This window comes from Ovis aries, chromosome X (genome assembly GCF_016772045.2).
Source record: "Ovis aries strain OAR_USU_Benz2616 breed Rambouillet chromosome X, ARS-UI_Ramb_v3.0, whole genome shotgun sequence".
Lineage (NCBI taxonomy): Eukaryota > Metazoa > Chordata > Mammalia > Artiodactyla > Bovidae > Ovis > Ovis aries.
Genome location: NC_056080.1, coordinates 116,651,350 through 116,678,946, shown reverse-complemented (window position 1 = coordinate 116,678,946; position 27,597 = coordinate 116,651,350). Strand labels below are relative to the sequence as shown.

The window sequence follows — 27,597 nt, the reverse complement described above, 5'->3', positions numbered from 1 at the left end:
TCATGTCCACTGAGTCCGTGATGCCATCCAGCCATCTCATCCTCTGCTGTCCCCTTCTCCTCCTGCCCCTAATCTCTCCCAGCATCAGAGTCTTTTCCAGTGAGTCAACTCTTCGCATGAGGTGGCCAAAGTACTGGAGTTTCAGCTTTAGCATCATTCCTTCCGAAGAACACCCAGGACTGATCTCCTTTAGAATGGACTAGTTGGATCTCCTTGCAGTCCAAGGGACTCTCAAGAGTCTTCTCCAACACCACAGTTCAAAACCATCAATTCTTTGGCACTCAGCTTTCTTCACAGTCCAACTCTCACATCCATACATGACTACTGGAAAAACCATAGCCTTGACTAGACGGACCTTTGTTGGCAAAGTAATGTCTCTGCTTTTGAATATGCTATCTAGGTTGGTCATAACTTTTCTTCCAAGGAGTAAGCGTCTTTTAATTTCATGGCTGCAGTCACCATCTGCAGTGATTTTGGAGCCCAAAAAAATAGATTCTGACACTGTTTCCACTGTTTCCCAATCTATTTCCCATGAAGTGATGGGACCAGATGCCACGATCTTAGTTTTCTGAATGTTGAGCTTTAAGCCAACTTTTTCACTCTCCTCTTTCACTTTCATCAAGAGGCTTTTAGTCCCTCTTCACTTTCTGCCATTAGGGTGGTGTCATCTGCATATCTGAGGTTATTGATATTTCTCCCGGCAATCCTGATTCCAGCTTGTGCTTCTTCCAGACCAGCGTTTCTCATGATGTACTCTGCATATAAGTTAAATAAACAGGGTGACAATATATAGCCTTGACGTATTCCTTTTCCTATTTGGAACCAGTGTGTTGTTCCATGTCCAGTTCTAACTGTTGCTTCCTGACCTGCATACAGGTTTCTCAAGAGGCAGGTCAGGTGGTCTGCGGTTCCCATCTCTTTCAGAATTTTCCACAGTTTATTGTGATCCACACAGTCAAAGGCTTTGACATAGTCAATAAAGTAGAAATAGATGTTTTTCTGGAACTCTCTTGCTTTTTCCATGATCCAGCAGATGTTGGCAATTTATCTCTGGTTCCTCTGCCTTTTCTAAAACCAGCTTGAACATCAGGGAGTTCACGGTTCACATATTGCTGAAGCCTGGCTTGGAGAATTTTGAGCATTACTTTACTAGCGTGTGAGATGAGTGCAACTGTGTGTGTGAGATGAGTGCAACTGTGTGGTAGTTTGAGCATTCCTTGGCATTGCCTTTCTTTGGGATTGGCATGAAAACTGACCTTTTCCAGTCCTGTGGCCACTGCTGAGTTTTCCAAATTTGCTGTCATACTGAGTGCAGCACTTTCACAGGATCATCTTTCAGGATTTGAAATAGCTCAACTGGAATTCCATGACCTCCACTAGCTTTGTTCATAGTGATGCTTTCTAAGGCCCACTTGATTTCACATTCCAGGATGTCTGGCTATAGTTGAGTGATCACACCATTGTGATTATCTTGATTCAACTGCCTGCCATATTGGAAATTGTGGGTCTCTGCCCTATGTCCTAACTGGTCTCCGTCCATCATGCTTGAGAATCTTGAATTCTCTTTCAATACTGTATTCTCAAAAACACAGCCCCAATCATGTTGATTCCCTTCTTAAAACCCTTCTAGCTTTCTTTCAGCATGATGTCCAAGTCCTTCCTGATCCAGCCTCTGCTTATCTCTCGAGCCTCATCTCCCATCACTCCACCCCTTAATACCTCTTCCTGAGTCAACCAACTACTGCAGCTCTCTGCAAATGCCATGCTTGCCTATGCCCCCACTGCCTTGATGCACACTACTTCCTCTGCCTGGAAAATCTTACTTCCAACCACCTTCTGTAGGGAAGCTCCAACTACCCCTATGGCCCTCAGCTCAGATGGCAGTCTTCCTTGAACCAGCCCTACCAGCACCCTCAACCATGCTGGGTGAGGCTCCCCTGGCCTCCTCTATGAAACTATCCAAGCACTTATCTCACTTCTTGAATAGTTTGGCTCCTTTGCTCCGAACTCTGAGTTTCTAAAGGATAGGAACTTATTTCAAAAACTCTGTGTCCCTACTCTCCAGTTTAGTGCATTACCTGACATAGAGCCAACACTTTATAAATATTTGCCAAGTGATTGTGAATTTCCTGTGTCGATTCATGAAGGTCCTGATACAAAGAAAACACTCTTCCCAGAACAGCTCAGCAAGAGGAGACAAAACAGCATAAGACACAAAGAAAAGGATTTGGAGGACTTAGATGAGGAGAATAGCATAGAAACCCAGAACCTCAATAGTTTCAAAACTACACTGAGCTAAATGCTTCCCCCAATTCCTTAGTGAAGAGGAAACTGGAAATTAACACTGCGTGCTAAGTTGCTTCAGTTGTGTCCAACTCTTTGTGACCCCATGGACTGTAGCCCACCAGGCTCCTCTGTCCATGGGATTCTCCAGGCAAGAATACTGGAGTGGGTTGCCATGCCCTTCTCCAGGGGATCTTCCTGACCCAGGGATCAAACTTGTATCTCCTGTAGTCCTGCACTGCAGACAGATTTTTTTTTTTACCACTGAGCCACTGCGGTAGCCTATAGTTTGATATAGAAATTTTACACCTCAGTTTAAATTACACTAAATTCTATGTAATCCTTGCCTACATTGAGTTCTTTCAGTAAAGTCTTTCTGGGGTCTTCAAGGACTGTTGACTGGACTGCGTGGATACCACCTGGCAGATGCAGTTAGATTTTGGTGCCCAGCATGGGAAGGCCAGGGAAGGAACACATTTTCCCACATGGGGCCTGAATGCAGCTGATTTCTGCTTGAGAGTGCTCCCAGGACCACAGCCACAGCATCATCGCCTTTGCTCTTCACAGCTGCCCTGAGCACTCAGCAGAGGAGATATTATTATCCCCCTTTCAGAAATGAGGAAACAAAAACCACAACGTTAAATGACTAGATTTTTCTCTCTTCCTGCTTGGGACCCCCCAAGCATAACAGCAGCAGTTTCAGCAATATTCCCCTACCTGCTTTAATACCCAGTCTCTCCCATGATAATCCCCCAATTTGGGAACTAAAAGGCCTCCAAAATGATCTGGCTCAAGTCTCCATGTTTCATAGAGAATGCATCTTTCCAGAGCTTTTATCAGCCTGAGGGAGGAAGAGCAAAGGAGATTGGCTGGGGACCAGCTCCTTAAATTATTTGCTTTCCCCGGCGGGGGGCCCCCGGGGCATCATGTGCTCTTGCTGGTTTCCATCTGCTCCACTCGTGGCCTTAGCTGAGCTTTGTGGCTGTGATCCCAAGCCTGCCTGTATTCAGATGACAGAAAATGACACTCGGAGCAGTGATATGACTTGCCCTATGACCCCAAGGCAATGAAGGTCAGATCCAGGACTGGGCATCAGTTTTTGGACTGCCAGTGCAGAATTCTATCTACTGTACCATGCTCTCTCCCCAAAGGTGGCAGATGCTGGGGACACAGAGAACAGGGTCTTATCACGTGAAGGGCTTTAGCTGTTGCTGCTGCTTTGAATATTAAACATTCAATTATGCCACTCTTTGTCAAAGCTGTAAAATGAAATCTCAACATCTTTAGAGCACAGAGAAAATTTTAAATGACAAGGACTGAATAAAGGGAAAATTTTAAATCCAACCAGACACCCAAAGAAGAAAATTAGAGGCAATGTGCTGCTCTGGAAAGAGGGTGTTAGACAAACCACAGAACAATGTATCAGCAAAACCACTTCTCGAAATTCTAGCTTCAGCCACCATTTGCACAGAAACAATGCACATGCTGCTCCTATGGAGAGTCTGGGTAAACAAGCAGTCGGCCCATGGCGTGGAAAGGGCAGGCCCAAGAGTCACAAGCTCTTAATTCAAAGGGAACTGAGGACCACAGCTCTAAGCAGGAAGTGACAGAGCCCTAAGTCAATCTGGAAAGATGAGCTGTGTTCCCATTAATTTCACTTTGTTACAGTCCAGTAAGCATTGTCAGGTGTTTTAAAGTGGATCATGGCAGTGGCTCTGGGCCCTACAATCCTGCAGAGACCAGGTGACTGGGAAGTGTCTTAGGAAGAGAAAGGAGGGCTAACAGTAAGTTCCAAAATGCCACCATAACATGCGTGTGTGTGTGTGAGAGAGAGAGAGAGAATGTAGTGTCTACTGTGAGCTAGGCCCTACAGGGCCATTTAATGGATATTTTATAAATATGTAGATGATTGTATGTGTTTGTATAGATGACTGTGTGTGTGTGTGTATACACATACACATATAATACAGTATATGACATGAAATTCATTTGTGTTTACATGTACACAATATGTGTTGTGCATGTGCATACACACACACATTGTCTGTCTATAGGCATTTCCTCTCTAAGCTCCCACTAAATAGCCCTATAGGGCCTAGATCACAGTAGACACCAAATTCAGTTGATACAGTATTAATAAGGCCAATATTTAATGAGCATTTTTCATGTATTATCTCCTTTAATCCTTCCAATAACTCTGTAAAGTATGCACTATCATTGTACTCATTTTATTGATGGCACAGAAAGGTGAAATGACTTGCCCAATGTCTCATAGCTTGTAAGAAGCTTAGTTTGAGACTTGCCTGCTGGCTCCAAAGTCCAAGCTCTAAACCTTTATGATAGAAGACCTCTCCATGTCTAGGTTTTGTTTCTGGCCAAATACATACCTCTCTTCTTCTGAAAGAGATGGAAACACAAGTTCTTTCTTAATTTCTTAATAGTATCACTTCCATTTATTGAGCATGTATTATATGCCAGGTGCTACATTACCTCATGACAAACCAATGAGGCATATACTATTATTATCCTCAAGTTACAAATGAGAATATTGAGCATGTACTATATGCCAGATACTGCATTATTTCATGACAAACTAAGGAGAGCTATACTATTATTATCCTCTAGTTACAGCAACAGCAGTTACAATGAGAATATTGAAGCCTAGAGTGGCAGAGTAACTAATTGTTCAGAGTCACACAGAGAGAAAATGGTAGGCCTGTCTGAAAGGTGAGAGATTACATAAGGAGTGACCTTACTTAGAGTTGCATTTTGTACAATCAGCCAGTAGTGTGCTGACTAATGTTTAACCACTGGATCTCAGGGAAAAAACAAAGGGCCCTCAACTCCAGGCAGGCAAGAGTAAGTGCAATCCAGCCTGTCTCTCCCACTTAATGCAGCTATAAAACCTGGACAGATTCATGAAGCAGCTATTTGAAGATGCTGAAAAGTAAAGGTGTGCATGCGTGCTCAGTCATGTCCAACTCTGCGTCCTCATGGACTGTAGCTCTCCAGGCTCCTCTATCCATGGAATTTTCCAGGCAAGAATACTGGAGTAGGTTGCCATTTCCTCCTTCAGGGCATCTTCCTGACCCAAGGACTACCCACATCTCTTGTGTCTCCTGAATTGGCAGATGGATTCTTTACCACTGAGCCACCTGGGAGGTCCAGGAAAAGTAAATAGTAGCAGGCAGATTGAGGAAGAAAACCAAAATCTGAAGTATCACCCCACTGACGGCAAGTTTACCTACCATTGTCCCCCTGTGGTATCTCCCACGCTAAATATAACATAGCCTAAAACCCAAAAGTAGGCATCAGTACAAACATAGAAAGTTTCAGGAGAAACTCTAATCCTGCCTTTAAGACCAGGGAAAGAAACTCCTGATGATCAAAGTAGTTTTCTTTTATCTGTCTCCACTATCTCATGGCCCAGACCCCAGGCAACCCAGGGGCAGTGGTGGCAGAGCAACCTCCATGAGCCAAAATAGTTTTTGATCAGTACAGCTTGACCCCCTTGGGCAAACTCCCATTCCTCTTTTGTTGTGCTCTTCTCTCTTCCTACAGCTTGGCCTGGGAAGTGGACGTAAGTATAGATGTGCAGAGCAGAGGGAGAACTAAAGCCCCTAGTTTCTGTCTTGAAAACTAAAAATGGAGTCCTGGAAGCCAGAAAGTATTGAGGAGATTACATAAAGGGCACACTCCTGGAAAGTGACCCCATGAGATTGTTTTATAAGCTCCTGGGCTCACCTGCTAGGGGAGCATGTGTGGATCTGATCTTAATCACCTTTAACTCAATGACCATGCCAAAAACTCTGAGAACTGAACCACAAGAGAAATTACTCTTGAGGCCCTACACTGACCACTAGGTGGTACACAATTGGGACAGATCCAAATACCAATACAAAGGCTTTGAAAATCGAACTGAAATTGGAACTACTAGCCTACAGAGGTGGATTGGAAATTGTATCCCAAACCTAACCAGGCTGATTGCTAAAATATTAACATCTGTCATAGGGTTTTATAATAGTCAAAATGTTGAGTATGCAATCCCAAAACCCTAGGCATACAAAGAACCAGGGAAATTTCAATTCACACAAGAATAAACAATCAACAGATGCCAGTGTCAAAATAACACAGATGTAATTATCTGGTAGTAACTTTGAAACAGCTATTATAAAAATGGTCTTGGAAGCAGCCATGAATATTTTTGAGACAACTGGAAAAAGGGAAAGTCTCAAAAAAAAAAAAAAGAAAAAGAAAGAAAGAAAAGACATAAAGAAGAAAATGTAAAGTTTAGAATTGAAAAACACAATAACCAAAATTAGAAACTCACTCCAAGGGATCAATAATAGAAGATTGGAGATGACAGAGCAAAGAGCCAATGAACTTAAAAGACAGATCAACAGAAATTATCTAATCTGAACAAAAGAAAGAAAAAAGATTGAAAAAATAAACATCCCTGATTTATAAAGTTTACCGATTTCCATAATGAAAATACTTCCACTCTCGCCAACATACAGGTATCAATTCAGGTATGACTGAATGCAGCTGGGGAGAGATGCACATAATTGGCTCTTACCCACAAACATCTCTCACCCCTCAAGGAAAAATCAGCAGCACTAGAGTCTACTGAGTCTCAGCCTTCTGACTACACACACCCTAAGGCTGTTGATCTCCTTTTCAGACACTCCCAACCTGATTTCAATTGGGTAAGGATGTGCAGAGGTCACTGAGTGAGACTGTCAGGGAGGAGCCAGTTCCTCAGGCTCTAGGGGAGGCCCCTAGTGTGAGACATTTCCCCACAAGGGAAATGAGCTAAATGAGCCTAGCTAAAATCAACAGAGTGTTTCTCAAACTAGAAGCTGGATGGCTGACACAGATAAAAAGTCAAAACCATAACATAGACGAGCAAGACCAGGGTAGGAGTATACCCTAAACGGAGTAGCAAAACTGGGCTTAGAATTGATCTTGTCATTCTTGAGCGTTTCAGCAAAAGCTTCTGGAGCATTCTGAATACAGCCCCATGTTAGGATTATGCAGCACCATTAAGAAAGGCTAGAAAGCAAAATAGACTGGAAGTTTCAAAGATATGAATCGTAGTTTGCAAAAGAGTTGGTTATTTAGCAAGGAGCAGTTTCAGGGTAGGGACAGTTCTAAGATTCTTATACAGGGTCTCATTGCATCCGGGATCCAAGATCCAGAGTTGCTGAAATGGTTTAAGGGTGGTGGAAACCCAAAGCCACAAATATCCCAGAAAGCCCTCTAACCTTAACTTTCTTAATTGTACACATTAAGGTACAAAGTTCCAGAGAGAACAAACAACTTTCTCAAGGTCACATAACTAATGAGCTAAAACAAAAAGGGAGGTCTCCTGATTCCAAGTCCCGTGCTTTTTTCCTGACATCACCCTTCCTCTTACACTTCCTTCCCTGAGCAAGATTTCTCTGGCCTGTGGTAACAGGGATGAAAATTCTTGTCTTTGTGTGGTTTAGAGGGGGAATTAAAAACAAAAAAAGCTAATGAGCCAGTCACAGCTGACACTGATAGCATCGAGGAGGCGTTCAAGCTAGTGGGATTGTTGTTGGATAAGCTAGAGAATGGAAACCCATTATAAATTGAGGAATGTAGGTGGTCCACTCTAAGAAATTAGCAGGCACACTGCCTTGAGAAGTGCTCAGGGTGCAGCTGCAGTGTGATTTGTGAAGCTGATGGGAAAACTCCGTGCCCAAAGTGGTGAACATATCTTGGGTGCTCCCTGCCACCACCCCGCCTCTGCAGCATGCACTGCCAAGTCTGGCCAATTGTCTGACAAGGCAGCTGTGTGTATGCCTGTTAATTACACTGTGGGGCACCAAAGTTCAGTGTCAGACAGCTGCCTAGAATATCAAATGGCTGCAAGTTTAACAGTTCAGCTCTAAGGGCTCTCTTCAGAGAGATCGGTATAGCAGCTGACTTACCCCTAACCCTGCTTCCACCAGTGCAACCCCCTTTAAAGTCCTATTATGAAGGGCTGCCGTGATATATTTTCATCAAGTTAGGTTAGAATCCTTGGGCTTCCCTGGTGGCTCAGATGGTAAAGAATCTGCCTGCAATGCTGGAGACCCGGGTTGGTTCCCTGGGTCAGGAAGATCCCCTGGAGACAGAAATGGCAACCCACTCCAGTGTTCTTGCATGGAGAATCCCCATGGACAGAGGAGCCTAGCTGGCTACAGTCCATGGGGTCACAAAAACTCGGACATGACTGAGCGACTAGGTCAGAATCCATAATGGAACCAGTGGTGATGATCCTTCTGACACACCTGGATGGGATGAATATAAATGTCATTTTATATTTCTATGTCTCCTAATGGCAATATCCCCTTGAAAACAAACACATTCTTCGAATTGACAATTTAGCCTGATTATAATTAGTTGTAAGTACTAAGGTTACCTTCAAAATAATAAAGCCAACACTTACATGGGGCTACTGATATGCCAGCTATGTTACATAGTGCATGTGTGCTCAGTTGTTTCAGTCGTGTCCAGCTCTTTGCGACCCCATGGACTGTAGCCCACCAGGCTCCTCTGTCCATGGGATTCTCCAGCAAGAATACTGGAGTGGGTTGCCATGCCCTGCTCCAGGGAATCTTCCCAACTCAGGGATTTATCCCGAGTCTCCTGCGTTGCAGGCAGATTCTTTATCCACTGAGCAACCTGGATTAATTCACAACTCCAGGTAGGTGCTATTATTAGTGCCAGTTGATGGATAAGAAAATTGAGACTTCAAGGTTAATCTGCCCAAAATAGCCAGTATACCGCAGAGATGGTAGTTCAGTTCAGTCGCTCAGTCGTGTCTATTTGCGACTCCATGAACAGCAGCACGCCAGGCCTCCCTGTCCATCACCAACTGCAGAAGCCTACCCGAACTCACATCCATTGAGTCAGTGATGCCATCCAGCCATCTCATCCTCTGTCGTCCTCTTCTCCTCCTGCCCTCAATCTTCCTCAGCATCAGGGTCTTTTCCAATGAGTTAGCTCTTCGCATCAGGTGGCCAAATTATTGGAGTTTCAGCTTCAACATTAGTCCTTCCAATGAACACCCAGGACTAGTCTCCTTTAGGATGGACTGGTTTGATCTCCTTGCAGTCTAAGGGACTCTCAAGAGTCTTTTCCAACACCACAGTTCAAAAGCATCAATTCTTTGGCGCTCAGCTTTCTTTATAGTCCAACTCTCACATCCATACATGACTACTGGAAAAACCATAGCCTTGACTAGATGGACCTTTGTTGGCAAAGTATTGTCTCTGCTTTTTCATATGGTGTCTAGGTTGATCATAACTTTCCTTCCAAGGAGTAAGCGTCTTTTAATTTCATGGCTGCAGTCACCATCTGCAGGGATTTTGGAGCCAAAAAAAAATAAAGTCTGACACTGTTTCCACTGTTTCCCCATCTAATTGCCATGAAGTGATGGGAACAGATGCCATGATCTTTGTTTTCTGAATGTTGAGCTTTAAGCCAACTTTTTCACTCTCCTCTTTCACTTTCATTCAGAGGCTTTTTAGTTCCTCTTCGCTTTCTGCCATAAGGGTGGTGTCATCTGCATATCTGAGGTTATAGATATTTCTCCTGGCAATCTTGATTCCAGCTTGTGCTTCTTCCAGTCCAGCATTTCTCATGATGTACTCTGCATATAAGTTAAATAAGCAGGGTGACAATATACAGCCTTGATGTACTCCTTTTCCTATTTGGAACCAGTCTGTTGTTCCATGTCCACTTCTAACTGTTGCTTCCTGACCTGCATATAGGTTTCTCAAGAGGCAGGTCAGGTGGTCTGGGATTCCCATCTCTTTCAGAATCTTCCACAGTTTATTGAGATCCACATAGTCAAAGGCTTTGGCATAGTCAATAAAGCAGAAATAGATGTTTTTCTGGAACTCTCTTGCTTTTTTGATGATCCAGCGGATGTTGGCAATTTATCTCTGGTTCCTCTGCCTTTTCTAAAACCAGCTTGAACATCAGGAAGTTCATGGTTCATGTATTACTGAAGCCTGGTTTGGAGAATTTTGAGCATTACTTTACTAGCATGTGAGATGAGTACAATTGTGCAGTAGTTTGAGAATTCATTGGCATTGCCTTTCTTTGGAATTGGAATGAAAACTGACCTTTTCCAGTCCTGTGGCCACTGCTGAGTTTTTCAAATTTGCTGACATATTGAGTGCAGTACTTTCACAGCATCATCTTTTAGGATTTGAAATAGTTCTGAAGGAGGAAACAGAACAGGCTCTATCTTGAAAGCAGGACTCCTTCTTGGGCCGGACTGTGGACTTTGAGCTATATGCCTGGTATCTATGGAAATGACATACCAACTGGAAAACCAGAACCCTGGAAGGAAGAGCCCCAGGGCTCTCCATCGCCTAAAATAATACCCTAATTATCTGTGTGACCGAATAGAATCATACATTCTATTATGCCTATTGGGGAATGACCACAAGCCTATTGATAATTGTCCACTGTTAACTACCTAGGTTTAAGGCATATGAATCACAGGTTGACTTTGATTGTATCTTTCTTTTTCCTTTGTTCAGACTAGTTTCAGGCAATCTGGGGAGGTGGGTTTAGGCACGTACACTTAGGGTATATAAGGTTTTCACAAAAACTGATTGGGTTCCTTGGCTAAGAGAAGACTCTGCCTTGGGCCTGCCAGTGTAATAAACTGCAGTCCACTATCTGCATTGTCCTTCTGAGTGAGTTTGTTTCCTGGAACACGTGGATACAACAGCTCAACTGGGATTCCATCACTTCCACTAGCTTTGTTCATAGTGATGCTTCCTAAGGTCCACCTGACTTCACATTCCAAGATGTCTGGCTCTAGGTGAGTGATCACACCATTGTGATTAACTGGGTTGTGAAGATCTTTTTTGTACAGTTCTTCTGTGTATTCTTGCAGTATACTGCAGAGCTGGTAGTATTTATATTTAAACTTAAGCAAAGTGGCACCTCCATGGTATTAACTACTACACTTTACTGCTTCAAACAAATGGTCCGGCTTCATCATTAAACATTTCTCTAGCATCTGTAATGTGCACATATTTGTTCTTTTATTTTACTTCCTGCCTTTGGAGTCAAAGCAAAACATGTTTTGGAGTCAAAACATTCTTTGCAACTCTACTAAGTACACAGAGGGAAAATTTACTTACAAATGGGATGATTGATAATGCAGGAGGCAGGTTTTGAGTTGGATCTTGAAAGATATATTTTGCCTATCAGAGATTAGAGGAGTCACAGGAGTAGGGTATATTAGGTAAAGGGACCAATATGAGCAAATTCACACAGGTAGGAATATTCATAGGAAATAAGTAAAACTGTGAGACTGAGCTATTAGTTGTATGTCTGGATCACAGAGACGTGGCTCCAAACTGAAGGAAGGACTGATGAGTCTAGGATGAAGAGGAGGATAAGAAAGAAAAGGGGAAAATAGAGTGTAATTCATGTCTGTGGTACACACATGAACTAAGGAAAAATCAGAGAAGCCGATGATTATTTTTGATGACCAGTTTTCTCTCCTCCCTTCTTCCACCATAACTATGTCTCCATCACATGAATAACTCGCTGCTAAGCAAAGGCCTGATGCTGCTGCATTCACAATTCCCTGCAAGTCCAAATCAAATAATTAACATTTTTTGTTCCCCTCAAAACAATTAAACTTCTTACAGAATTCTAATGAGTAGTTTAATACTCTAGCTTACTGAACACCCCTTGAAAGGTAGCCACAGTAGTGTATCTTTCACAATTTTTTATTTATTTTTATTTTTTAAATTGTGAAAGTATGATAACACATTTACAGGAGACTTAGAAAATACAGAGTAAAGTTACATATGGTTCCACTATATATTATACTTATTTCTTTAAATAGATAAATTAAGATTTTTAGTTGCATTTTCGATATTAAATTTGAAGAAGATTAAACTTTCAAAAATTAATAGAATGGGTAGATAGAAAAGTAGAAGGATATAGTAGACCTCAAAAGCACTATGAACCAATTTAACATAATCAAGTTTTATACAATTTTCCCACAACAGCAGGATACAAATTCTATTCAAGTTCCCATAGATTATAAACCAGGAACATATCCAGGGACATAAAATAAGCTGCAAAAATCTCATGGTCTAAAGGTATTTAAATCATACAGAGTCTGTTCTCTTATCACTGTAGAATTATGTTAGAAGTCAGTATCAAAAGATATTTGCAAATAATCCACATATTTTCAAGTGCAATGTGACATTTACCAAGCGAGATCTTTGACTTAGCAATTGAAAGCCTCAATAAAGTTAAAAGACTGAAAAAACACAGAAGGTGACTACAGACAAGAAAGAATTTAAATGAGAAATTAAAATCCAAATAATTAAAATAAATAAATTTATATTTAAAAAAAGAAATTAATATCAAAGATACTTTAAAACCCATGTATTTGGAAATTAAATGTCCACTTTTAAATGATGTGTGTATCTAAGAAGCCATAACAAGGAAAATTAGAAAATATTTGTAACAGAATAAAAATGAAAAGAGTTTATTAGAATTTGCTACATGCAGCTAAAACTGTCCAATGCAAGTAAATGCAATATGAAATCTTGAATAGGGTATGAAAACAAATAATGGACACTAGCATAAAATTTTGTGAAATTTGAACAAAATCTATACTTTAGTTAATAATACTGTATCACATGTTAATTTCCTGTTTTTTTTTAATGACACTGTATTTCTTCACATTCTCAGAATTGAAGTAGTAGTTTCAAGCCTCATTCAAAAAAACTTTTTTAGGAAAAAAAAATCACTAAGATAATAAACTTTCTAGACTTTCAGCAGTAATACTAAATGCCAGAATAAATGGAACTATATCAAAGTCTTGAGTGAATATAAATTAGAAATCTAGCGTTCTCTTCATACTTAGTCAAACAAGTGACTTTAAAACTTACTTCCTTTTGATACCTCCAACTCTTCTTTTTGTCCTTTTTAAAATCTGAGGCATGATTTATACAGGTGAATTATACAATTCACCTTCTGTCATCTTAGATCTATGAGTGTTGACAAAGCACCAACAAAATCAATATATTAATAAAAAATAGTTCTGTCACCTTTCAAACATCCTTCCTGCTCACCCTTTTGTAGTCAACCCCTGTTCCCAACCCACAGCTCCTGGTAACCACTGATCTGTTTTCTGCCCTTATAGTTTGGCCTCTTCTAGAATGTCACATAAGTGGAATCAGACAATATAAAGCAATTTGAACCCAACTTCTTTTACTTCATATAAAGCACTGGAGTTTCATCCATATTATTGGGTGAATCAGGAGTTTTCTCATTTTTACTGCTGAGTAGTAGTCCATTTTACAGATGTACTACAATTTTTTAAAATTATTCACCAGTTGCAAGATATTTGGATTGTTTCCAGTTTTCAGCAATTATGAATAAAGCCACTAAAAACATTTATATGCACGTTTTTATGTGAATGTAAAGTTTCACTTCACTTGAGTAAATACTAATCTGATCAAAGGTTTGTACCCAGAATGTATAAAGAACTCTGAAAATTCAATAATGAGAAAAAAGTAACCCAATTCTTAAAAAGGCAAAATATTTGAACAAATACCTCACCAAAGAAAATAAACGATAGCAAATAACCACATGAAAAGATATTCTGTATCATAAGTGGTTAGATAAATATAAATTAAAACCAAAATAACACACCACTATGTATCTTTTAGAATATTAAAATGCTTAAAGCCTAATAATACCAAATGCTAATAAGGCTGCAGAGCAATGGAAACTAAAACATTGCTGATGGCAATGCAAAATGGTACAGTCACTTTGGAGAGGTTTAGCAGTTTCTAATAAAGTTAAACATAAACAGACCATAAGATCCAGTAATCCTGTGGTCAGGGATTTACTCATGTGTCTTTTAATCACATTTTTTAAGGATGAATTTTTTTCCTGACTTCTTAATCAGAATGGAGTGAGCAGAACCTATCTTATACAACTTTATGGACTTAAGTGCTGGGAATACATATAGACAGAGATGAAAGACAGTTCCCAGTCTTAAAGGAGGAGATGTGCTTAGGGCTTTGGTTGCCCACACAGCTGCTTTTGTTTTCATTCAATGGCCTCAGATTGCTGAGCTTTTTTGGGTTTTTGTATATATCTTTTAAAATTCTATTCCTCCCTTGCATTCCAAGCTTTGGCTATTATTTCTTCTGGCTCTCAATGGACCTGCTGCTAATAGCCCCTCATCTAATTTTCTGTGGGCCAGCAGGCCAGATGATGAAGTCTATTAGAACTGTGTACCAAATAAGGTTACTGATTAAAGAAGGATCTGCCTGCCTCTCCTGGTGCTTCTCCTACAGGGTAAAGTCCATGGCCTCTGTGATAGTTCTTTCCAACTCTCAAAGGCCTTCTTTGTTTCTTTCCAGGTTCTGGCCATCTTCCAGAGAGGCCCAGTTAAGATTGCTGGAACTCCAAACTATATATAAAGGGGCTGTGACCAGAGTTGACATCTTTCTAGTCTGATCTGGTCAAATTTTGCTCATCTGCACACTAGGCAGAAGGATGAGTGAGCCTTATCATCTAAAGGAACTGAGTTTGCATAAACTTAGAGTTAGCGATAGAATAATAGAGAACAAGCTATAACCCATTCCACACAAAGAGCAAAAGCAAGGCCCGTTAGAACAAGAAAATGAGGAAAGATAAAATACATGCCGAGTTCAGCCTCCTACACTCAGAAGTCTCTATTTCTCATTGGGATTACTATATTTCAAAGAAAGGGCAAATTTTCTTACAGTGCACATATCCCACTTTTAACCATCTTGAATGCAAAGTCATTCAGCACAAGCATCAGCATCATGCTATAATGTGCCACTGTCCCCTTAGATTTGAATGGCTTTGTGACCTCACAGAAGGGCTGAATCACACCTAAAACTGAGCTGTTCTAAGAGATGCTTTTCCCCCCCTCTCTTCCATCTTTCCCCCATTAGAGAAGAATAAGTCTTCAGAAAATAAAGTTAAAATAAAGAAACCATTTACATTCTAAAGCAATCTCTGCTCTACCTAACCCATTTAGAACTTCTGTTGTCTTAAAAAAAAAAAAAAAACAGCAGGCTTTGGGCAAGGTCTGCTAGAAAAAGGAATATAAGAACTCATCTGTGCTTTGTGCCAAATACATTGTCTCAAACACATCAGTGATTTCCATTCCAAAGATGGATTCAATCACTTGCCGAATAAAATAATTTTCCACCACACAGGAAATGAGGAGATTGGATATTCTATCAGATGGGCAACTGAACAAACAGGGCTCCAGGTGGCTAATGTCACAGGGATAAAGGCACACAGGGGAATAAGGAGGCTTTTGGGCTTCAATGGCCTTCTCTTCATCAACATCCAACACAATGTAATTGCATTTCCACCATGGTAGCAGCACTTTCCCAATGAACCCCCAGATAATAATCTATTCTAATATAATGTAGTTTCCTTAGGAGGACACAATTTATTGGGACACTGAGCTATTTAATTTTTTCTTTTAATTATGTCTCTTTAACCTTAGTCCTTAAAAAAAAAATCACTCTCTTTCTTGGGCAGTTCCAGGCACAGGTACCAAAGACTGAAAGAAATAAAGCTCTGTTATTTCTATGAAAGACTTTAAAAAGTTGAGAAAATTATTTTGTCGGTTTGATTTTAATGAAAATTGATGATGCCTTTTCCCTTCTGAGAAGCATCATTTCCAAGCTCTGCTTCTGATGTAATTGCATGCTTTAAAAAAAAAAAAATCTTTAAATGACTCTGTGTCAGTGAAGTGACTTATCACATTCACCACTCATAAAAAATGGTTCATTTCTGTTATCTGCATTTAGGTAACTCTCTATACAACACTGAGTTCATTCAATTAAATAACACAATATTTTATACTTGGGGGAGCAACCATGATTTTTTTCTGGGTTGAGCACTGCACTGGCACTGCATGCCTTTCTTCAGTCATTCTAAGGAAATATGTATCATCAGTTCTCCTAGGTGTGGTTATATTTTGATATCATGATTATGTTTTTGTAAAAAACATCCTTATATTTTAGAGACATATACTGAAATATTTGTATATGAAAGGATAGGACGTCTGGGATTTCCTTCAAAATTATATGGTGAAAATGGGACATGTAGATGAAACAAGAGTGGTTATAAGATCTCAACTGCTACAGTAGGCTGACGGCTACATAAAGAATCAGCAATAGTTCTATTTACTGTATATGTTTAACATTTTTCATAATAAAAAGTCAAAAACATTTCATCATCCTAATGCCTAGAGAAGTGGCAACTCTACAGTTCGTCTTTCAAAACCTTCATTAAGCTTTACATTTGCGAGGTTAATTTTTAAACCTAATCACCCACTATTTTCATTCATGTAACCCACACCCCAACCAAACTGGACTGACAATTCAATGAACATACCTGGTACCTTACCACATCTAGATTTTAGCACATTTTATCCTCTTTGCCAGAAATGTCTTGCCCTTCCCGCCTCTATCTCTATCTATCAAATTCCATCCAGCCCTATAAATATCAGTTGTTCCACGAAGACTTTTATTACCCACCAGAAATCAAATCTCTTCCCACTCTATTCCCTTTGTATTGTTAGTTAAAGCAATTATTAGATGATTACCCCATTAAGTGATACATACTTAATAGTAAATTGTTCACAGAAAATAAAGATTTGGTGTGGTTCAGTATCAAAATATTATTGAATAGTTATATTGAAATATTATTGAATAGCTGACATATAGCTCTGTGATTAATTTTTGGAGCATTATATAGAAAATAGAAGTTGGTCCCATATTAAATATGCTTGCACCTAACTTCTAATCAAGAATTATAATAATGAAAGGAAAAGCATGATATTATCAATGAGCATTTCCTAGATGCCCATCAAAAACTGAGACTTCCATTTGTACAGAAATGTTTTCTATTACTCCAGAGTTTTTAATCTAAGTCTCAAAATAGATTAGATGGGACAGACTCAGACAGAGAAGAACAAAAGTACTCATATTTCAAGAGTAAGCATATTTTAAAGAACAGATTTTTGGACTCTGGGAGAAGGCAAAGGTGGGATGATTTGAAAGAATAGCATTAAAATATGTATATTATCATATGTGAAATAGAGTGCCAGTCCAGGTTCGATGCATGAGACCAGCTCAGGGCTGGTGCACTGGGAAGACCCTGAGGGATGGGATGGGAACAGAGGTGGGTGGGAGGGTCAGGATGGGGAACACATGTACACCCATGGCTGATTCATGTGAATGTATGGCAAAAACCACCACAATATTATAAAGTAATTAGCCTCCAATTTAAAAAAAAGAGTAAGCATATTTGACATGGCGAATTTCTCATGATATAATATTGAGTTGAAAAAAGAGCAGGATATTGAACTCTATGTATAATATGATCCTGATTTTTACAAGAAAAAACTGTATTTCTACATATACATAGAAAAAAGAAAAAGGAAATATAATAGGTCAATAGTAATTATCTCTAGGAAATGGAATGATAGGTGATTTTTCTTTTTTCTTTCCTTTATCTGTCAATTTCTTTACAATGAGCAGTTATTATTAATATAATCAAGGGGAAATTAAGGTTAAAAAGTATATTTGGAAAATTAAATCACTATGTCATTCCTTATACCAAATGAATTAAAAATTTAAATCTCAAATGATAGGACCGTAAAAATATTAAAAGAAAGTATGAGTGAAAGTTTTAATAATTTCAGGGAGCGAAAGATAAGATGCCATATAACCCAGAAGCCATAAAAAGAAAGATTGATCAGTTTGACTATATAATCTAAAAACACTGCATCACACACACACAAAATCATTAATGGGAAATCAAAAGACAAACTGAAAAAACAGGAACACAAAGCAAAAAAAGCACTACTTTTCTTAGTACATAAAGTGCTCCTGCAAATTAATAAGACTTAAGTCAACAACCTTGATCATTGTCCATTTCAACTGAGCAATAGATGTAACACAAATTTCTCTTGAACATATGAAATATGTTCAATCTCATATATGAAGGAAATGCAAACTAAATCTAGAACATATAGATCTATGATATACATCAGATAAAGAAAGATAAAAATGTTTTGATAATACAATCTTCTGCAAGAGTATGAGGGAATAGGCATTCCCATACACTGCTTATGGGCTTCATATTTTTATCGCAATGGAAACAATTTGGAAATTTCTGTCAAAATTAAAAGTGTTCCTATTTTTTTGTGTTCCTACCTTTTGACCCAGAAAATCCCTTTCTTGGGATTTATGCCACAGATATACTCCCACATGTGCAAAAGAGACTACAAAGAGAATCTCTGGAGCCAGCACCTGGCCTGTGGGTCTCTGGCACTCCAGCCACATCAGACTGCTGAGTGGAGGGTCCCAGACTGTGGGTCATCCAGAGCACCCAAGACATATTGGCTACTGATAGACTCTCCCACAGTTCCTCTTCATAAATTGGTTCTTCATAAATCTGGACTCCTGAAAGAACAGTGAGCATCACAACTTCCCTGAATTTGATCTGGAGATCAAACCCTGAGCCTTTAGAGTGGGAGCACTGACTCCAAGACCCTAGACTATGAGAGAACTACCTTAGAGCGTATCAAATAGTGAGAACTCACACAAAGGAAACCATCACCCAACCACCAGCAGCACCCTGTGAAGGACACCTCATCTAAAAAACAAATAAAACAAAAATACAAACCAAATCATCAGCAGACAGAATTACCACCTCACTCAGCCTTCATCAGAGGAAAAACAAATAAACAAAAACTCAGCACAAATTTCACCCTATATGAAGCTTACACAAACCACTGGACCAAACTTAGGAGGGCGGAAACCAAAAGGAAGAAAGAATTCAACCCTGAAGCCTGGGAAAAGGGGACCTCAAACACAATAAGTTTAAAAACTAATGAAAAGGCAGAGAAATGCTATGCAAATGAAGAAACAAACTAGAAACACAGAAGTCCAAATAAATGAAGAGGAAATAGGCAAACTACCTGAAAAGAATTCAGAATAATGATAGTAAAGATGATCAAAAACCTTGAAAACAAAATGGAGAAAATGCAAGAATCAATTAACAAAGACCCAGAAGAATTAAAGAATAAACATACAGAGACAAACAACACAATTACTGAAATTAAAAATATTCTAGAAGGAATCAATAGCACAATATCTGAAGCAGAAGAATGAATCAGTGAGTTGGAAGATAAAATGGTGGAAATAACTTATGAAGAGAAGAATAAAGTAAAAAGAATGAAAAGAACTGAAGATAGTCTCAGAGACCTCTGGGACAATATCAAATGCACCAACATTCAAATTATAGGGGTTCCAGAAGAAGAGGAGAAAAAGAAAGGGTATAAGAAAATGTTTGAAGAGATTATAGTTGAAAATTTTCCCAGTGTGGAAAAGGAAATAGTCAATCAAGTCCAAGAGGCACCAAGAGTCCAAACAGGATAAACCCAAGGAGAAACATGCCAAGACGCATACGAATCAAACTAGCAAAGACTAAACACAAAGAATATTAAAAACAGCAAGGGAAAAGCAAAAAGTAACATACAAGGGAAACCCCACATGCTTAACAGCTGATCTTTCAGCAGAAACTCTGCAGGCCAGAAGGGAAAAGCAGGATATATTTAAAATACTGAAAGGGAAAAATCTACAACCAAGATTACTATACCTGGCAAGGATCTCATTCAAAATTGATGGAGAAATAAACAGCTTTTCAGACAAGCAGGAGTTAAGAGAATTCAGTACCACCAAACCAGCTTTTCAACAAATGTTAAACGGACTTATACAGTCAAGAAATACAAGAGAAGAAAAAATATCTACAAAATCAACCCCAAACAATAAAGAAAATGGCAATAGGAACATATATATTAATAATTACTTTAAACGTTGGGTTAAATGCTCCAACCAAAAGACACAGACTGGCTGAATGGATACAAAAACAAGACCCATATATATGCTGTCCACAAGAAACCCACTTCAGACCTAAAGACACATATAGAATGAAAGTAAGAGGATGGAAAAATATATTCCAGGCAAGTGGAAACCAAAAGAAAGCTGCAGTAGCAATCCTCATATCAGACAAAGTAGACCTTATATTATAAGAGATAAGGAAGGACACTACATAATGATCAAGGGATCAATCCAACAGGAAGAAATAACAATTTTAAATATTTATGCACACAACATAGGAACACCTCAATACATAAGACAAACACCAACAAACATAAAAGGAGAAATTGACAGTAACACAATAATAGTAGGAGACTTTAACACCCTACTCACACCAATGGACAGATCATCAAAACAGAATATTAATAAGGAAACACAAGTCTTAAGTGATACATTAGATGAGATGGATCTCATTGACATCTTCAGGACATTCCATCCAAATGCAGAAGAATTCGCCTTCTTCTCAAATGCACATGGACCATTCTCTAGGATAGACCACATCTTGGGTCACAAATCAAACCTCAGTAAATTTAAGAAAATTGAAATCATATCAAGCATCTTCTCCAACCACAATGCTATGAGACTAGATATCAGTTACAAGAAAAAAGACTGTAAGAAACACAAACACATGGAGATTAAACAACACGTTTCTAAATAACCAACAGGTTACTGAAGAAATCAAAAGGGAAATTAAAAAATTTCTAGAAACAAATGACAATGAAAACACTACAACTCAAAACCTATGGGATACAGCAAAAGCAGTCCTAAAAAGGAAGTTTATAGCAATACAATCCTACCTCAAGAAACAAGAAAAACATCAAACAGACAACCTAACTTTACACCTAAAACAGCTGGAAAAAGAAGAACAACAACAAAAAAAAAACTAGTAGAAGGAAAGAAATCATAAAGATCTGAGCAGAAATAAATGAAAAAGAAATGAAAGAAACAATAGTAAAGATTAATAAAACTAAAAGCTGGTTCTTTGAGAATTGACAAACCTTTTTCCAGACTCACCAAGAAAAAGAGAGAGAATTAAATCAACAAAATTAGAAATGAAAAAGGAGAGGTTACAATAGACAATGCCGAAATACAAAGGATTATAAGATACTATTATGAAAAACTATATGGCAATAAAATGGATAATCTGGAAGAAATGGACAGATTCTTAGAAAAGTTCAATCTTCCAAGACTGAACCAAGAGGAAATAGAAATTATGAACAACCCAACCACAAGCATTGAAATCGAAGCTGTGATAAAAAATCTCCCATAAAACAAAAGCCCAGGACAAGATGGCTTCACAGGAGAATTCTATCAAACATTTAGAGAAGAGCTAATACCTATCCTTCTAAAACTCTTTCAGAAAATTGCAGAGGAAGGAACATTTCCAAACTCATTCTGCAAGGCCATCACCCTGATACCAAAACCAGACAAAGACAACACAAATAGAGAAAACTACAGGCCAATAACACTGATCAACATAGATGCAAAAATCCTCAACAAAATTTTAGGAAACAGAATTCAGCAACACATCAAAAAGCTCATGCACCATGATCAAGTTGGGTTTATTTCAGGAATACAAGTATTCTTCAGTATACGCAAATCAATCAATGTGATACACTGCATTAACAAATTGAAAGAAAAAAATCATGTGATAACTCAATAGATGCAGAAAAAGCCTTTGACAAAATTCAGCACCCATTTATGATTAAAACTCTTCAAAAAATGGGCATAGAAGGAACCTACCTCAACATAGTAAAGGCCATATATGATAAGCCTACAGCAAATATTACTCCCAATGGTGAAAAACTAAAAGCATTCCCCCTAAGATCAGGAACAAGGGTTTCCACTTTCACCACTATTATTCAACATAGTTTTGGAAGTACTAGCTATAGCAATCAGAGAAGAAAAAGAAATAAAAGGAATCCATATTGGAAAAGAAGAAGTAAGCTCTCACTGTTTGCAGATGATATGATACTGTACATAGAAAATCCTAAAGATAGTATCAGAAAATTACTAGAGCTAATCAGTGAATTCAGTAAAGTTGCAAGATACAAAATCAATATACAGAAATCACTTGCATTTCTAAATACTAACAATGAATAATCAGAAAGAGAAATTACAGAATCAATCCCGTTCACCATTGCAACAAAAAGAATTAAATATCTAGGAATAAACTTACCTAAGGAGACAAAAGACACAGAAAATTATAAGACACTAATGACAGAAATCAAAGATGACATAAACAGATGGAGAGATATTCCATGTTGCTGGGTAGGAAGAATCAATATTGTGAAAATGACTATACTACCAAATGCAGTCTACATTCAATGTGATCCCTAGCAAATTACCAATGACATTTTTCACAAAACTAGAACAAAAAGTTTCACAACTCATATGGAAACACAAAAGACTCCTAACAGCCAAAGCAGTCTTGAGAAAGAAGAATGGAGCTGGAGGAATCAACCTTCCTGACTTCAGATTATACTACAAAGCTACAGTCATCAAGACAGTATGGCACTGGCACAAAAACAGAAATATAGACCAATGGAATAAGATAGAAAGCCCAGAAATAATCCATGTATCTATGGGTACCTTATTTTTGACAAAGGAGGCAAAAATATACAATGGGGAAAGACAGCCTCTTCAGTAAATGGTGCTGGGAAAACTGGACAGCTACATGTAAAAGAATGAAATTAGAACACTTCCTAACACCATACACAAAGATAAACTCAAACTAGATTAAAGACCTAAATGTAAGACCAGAAACCATAAAACTCTTAGAGGAAAACATACTCAATGACGTAAATCAAAGCAAGATCCTCTATGACCCATCTCCTAAAGTAATGGAAATAAAAACAAAAGTTAACAAGTGGGTCCTGATTAAACTTAAAAGCTTTTACACAGCAAAGTAAACTATAAGCAAGGTGAAAAGACAATCCTCAGAATGGGAGAAAACAATAGCAAATGAAACAACTGACAAAGGATTAATTTCCAAAATATACAAGCAGCTCGTACAACTCAATGCCAGAAAAACAAACAACCCAATCAAAGTCTTTTGGAAAAGACCTAAACAGACATTTCTCCAAAAAAGACATACAGATGGCTAACAAACACATGAAAAGATGCTCAACACCACTCATTATTAGAGAAATGCAAATCAAAACTACAATGAGTTCACACAGGTCAGAATGGCCATCATCAAAAAGTCTGCAAACAATAAATTCTGGAGAGGGTGTGGAGAAAAGGGACCCCTCTTGTACTGTTTGTGGGAATATAAATTGATACAGCCACTATGGAAGACAGTATGGAGATTCCTTAAAAACCTAGGAATAAAACCATTATATGACCCACCAATCCCACTCCTAGGCATATACCCTGAGGAAACCAAAATTGAAAAAGACACATGTATACCATTGTTCATTGCAGCACTATTTACAATAGCTAGAACATGGAAGCAATCTAGATGTCCATCAACAGATGAAAGGATACAGACGCTGTGGTACATATACACAATGGAATATTACTCAGCCATAAAAAGGAACACATTTGAGTCATTTCTGATGAGGTGGATGAACCTAGAACCTATCATACAGAGTGAAATGAGTCAGAAAGAGGAAGATAAATATTGTATTCTAACACATATATACGGGATCTATAAGAATGGTACTGAAGAGCTTATTTACAGGGCAGCATGGAGAAACAGACTTGGAGAATAGACTTATGGACATGGGAGAAGGGAGGAGAGGGTGAGATGTATGGAAAGAGTAACATGGAAAATTACATTACCATATGTAAAATGCTGCTGCTGAGTCACTTCAGTCGTGTCCGACTCTGTGTGACCCCATAGACGGCAGCCCACCAGGCTTCCCCGTCCCTGGGATTCTCCAGGCAAGAACACTGGAGTGGGTTGCCATTTCCTTCTCCAATGCATGAAAGTGAAAAGTGAAAGTGAAGTCGCTCAGTTGTGTCCGACTCTTAGTGACCCCATGGACTGCAGCCTACCAGGCTCCTCCATCCATGGGATTTTCCAGGTAAGATTACTGGAGTGGGGTGCCATTGCCTTCTCCGATATGTAAAATAGCCAACGGGAATTTGCTGTATGGCTCAGGGAACTCAAACAGGGGCTCTCTGTCAACCTAGAGGAGTGGAATGGGGAGGGAGATGGGAGGGAAGTTCAAAAGGGAGGGGATATATGTATACCTATGGCTGATTCATGTTGAATTTTGACAGAAAACAACAAAATTCTGTAAAGCAATTACCCTTCAAGTAAATGATAAATTAAAAAAGAAAGATTACAAAGATATGTATTAGAGCAATGTTTATAATAGCAAAGGGCTTCCCTGGTGGCTCAAACGGTAAAGAATCTGCCAGGAACATGGGAAACCCAGGTTCGATCCTTGGGTCAGGAAAATCCCCTAGAGAAAGGAATGGCAACCAACTCCAGTATTCTTGCCTGTAGAATTCCATGGACAGAGGAGCCTGGCAGGCCACAGTCCAAGGGGTTACAAAAGAGATGGACACAACTGAATGACTAATACTATAATAACAGAAAACTGGAAACCACCTAGATATTCATCAATAAATTATGGTTAATTCAAACAGTGAATCAAGCATTTCTACATGCAGTGATATTAACTACCTCTAAAATAATGTTAAATGAAAAATGTTGGGTGTAGAAGAATATGTTAAGTATGTTATTTGTATATATTGTATAAATGCTTAGAATACCTTTGGAGAATAAACAAGAAACTGGTAGTAGTTATTGCTTCTGGGGAAGGGTATGGAATGGCTGGGGTTATGATGGGAGGGAAACTTTTCACTTTTTTAGTTTTTTTATTTTTTTCCAAAAACATATTTATGTCTTTTTAGTGTTTGAGTTTTCACCATATACATGTATTACTTATTCAAAAATTAATCGCTTTACAATGAATAAAAGTTAAAAGAGCACTAAAAATGTAGATAGGGGGTTAATGGAGAAGGCAATGGCACCCCACTCCAGTACTCTTGCCTGGAAAATCCATGGACAGAGGAACCTAGTAGGCTGCAGTCCATGGGGTCACTGAGTTGGACAAGACTGAGCGACTTCACTTTCACTTTTCTCTTTCATGCATTGAAGAAGGAAATGGCAACCCACTCCAGTGTTCTTGCCTGGAGAATCCCAGGGACGGGGTAGCCTGGTGGGCTGCCATCTATGAGGTCGCACAGAGTCGGACACTACTGAAGCGACTTAGCAGCAGCAGCAGCAGGGGGATAATAGCTCAAAATATCCCTCTCTCAACAAGCTTTGGGTGAATGTAAAGCTTCAGCATACTGATGCTGAATATAGGGAAAATATAGGAAGAGAATGTTAAGCTATCATAGATGACTCAAGACAGTTAAACAAAGATGATCTGAGAGCATGCATAAGTTAAGAAGAAAGAAAATCCAGAAAGTTTTACAGATACAAAGCAAGACATATTCAGCAAGATTCATGAATAGAAAGAAAGCTTAAAAAACTATACTATGTCATTAGAAGGCCTAAAAAGTATGGTGAAAGAAAGTGAAAGTCCTAGTCCCTCAGTTGTGTTCCACTCTTTACGACCCCATGGACTGTAGCTCACCAGGCTCCTCTGCACATGGAGTTCTTCAAGCAAGAATACTGGAGTGGGTTGCCATTTCCTTCTTCAGGGATCTTCCCAACCCAGGGATCCAACCTGGGTCTCCTGTGGTTCCTGCACTGCAGGTAGATTCTTTACTGTCTGAGCCACCAGGATCTGAAAAGACCACATGATTCTAGGGACACTGAGGTGGAATAACAGGACTTATTAATAAAAAGGTCAGCTTTCCACTCTATTTAGAATAGATATAAATTGCTTAGGGGCTCTGGTCCAATTTATTGATCCAGGCTGTTTCTATAACCAACAGGTAGTTCTTGGGTGATTTGTGATCAGGTATCCCATGAACAAATCTGTGACTTGTTTTTTACCCTAGGAATGTACCCAACCCATGTGCATGCACACACACACACACACACACACACACACACACACACACACACACTCACAGTCAGCAAGTAGTGCTGTACTTTTTTTTTTTTTGGTCTTTTTGCTTCTGCTTTCTTGACCCCAGTTGCCATGCTGATAAATCATCTGACATTAGTGCCTTTAACCTTTGTTATTTCTGATCTTTATTTGTGTCTAACCTTTCTGTGCTCTCTTACTATACCTACCCTGTCTGACCCAGGAGCAAATCAAAACAAGTGGAACTTAAAGAGAAAATTGTAGTCAGTCAGAACCAAGTTGGTCAGTTTGAGAACAGAGAGCAGACAGGATCTAGAACAAATTGCTTAAATCTTCTGAAAAAGAAAATCAAGTGTTCCTAAAAACATAATGCCTTCCCTTGCATGAACACTCAGAGCCACGAAATGATCTACTTTACACAAAACCAATAAATAAGATTCCCTTGTGCTAAGCTACTAAGAAGCTTTCTAGGTAAAGTGCTGTTTGAAAGGGCAAAAAGTACAGGTTAAGCCTCAGGCCAGTGGGAAATGCCCAGGAAATCCTCTGTGGGCTACCACAAACTCTTTAAAAGAGCTGGCAATATTTCATTTGGCATCATGAGAACACAGACTAGTATATTTTGCTGTACATATTCCAAAAAAACAATTTAGAGTATTATTGTATCCTGTCTGAATTTTACATGTCCATTACTATATAATTTCTGCAACTGTTTGCTTTTCAGTTTCATCAGGAATGCTGCTGCTGCTGCTGCTGCTAATTTGCTTCAGTAGTATCCGACTCTGTACGACCCCATAGATGGCAGCCCACCAGGCTCCCCCATCCCTGGGATTCTCCAGGCAAGAACACTGGAGTGGGTTGCCATTGCCTTCTCCAATGCATGAAAAAGAAAAGTGAAAGTGAAGTCGCTCGGTCGTGTCTGACTCCTAGCGACCCCATGGACTGCAGCCTACCAGGCTCCTCCATCCATGGGATTTGCCAGGCAAGAGTACTGGAGTGGGTTGCCATTGCTTTCTCCAATCAGGAACACTACCCTAGTAGAGGCTCAGAGGTAGAGGCTCCCACAATGCGGGAGACCCAGGTTCAATCCCTGGGTAGGGAAGATCCCCTGGAGAAGGAAATGGCAACCCACTCCAGTACTCTTGCCTGGAGAATCCCATGGACCGAGGAGCCTGGTAGGCTACAGTCCACAGGGTCGCAAAGAGTCTGACACGACTGAGCAACTTCACTTTCACCCTAGTAGAAAGTTGAAGCCTTGTCAGTAGGAGCCTTGACATTGTCTCTCCTGACATCTAGTGGATGGAGAC

The 27,597-nt window shown here is 39.2% G+C and overlaps 1 protein-coding gene across 20 annotated transcripts in view; it reads right to left on the bottom strand.

The window, feature by feature from the left end:
* KLHL13 (kelch like family member 13) overlaps positions 1 to 27,597 on the bottom strand; it is a 447,719-nt gene that overhangs the window by 306,380 nt on the left and 113,742 nt on the right. For 2 of the 20 annotated variants that reach the window (XM_060407359.1, XM_060407368.1), the window contains exon 1: positions 6,758 to 6,934. The exons of 16 other annotated variants lie outside the window; for them this stretch is intronic. The gene's annotated coding sequence lies outside the window, so the exon portion shown is untranslated. Of the gene's footprint in view, positions 1 to 6,757; positions 6,935 to 27,597 lie in introns of those variants that run through there. 2 more of the 20 variants (XM_060407353.1, XM_060407366.1) reach the window with 1 other exon arrangement.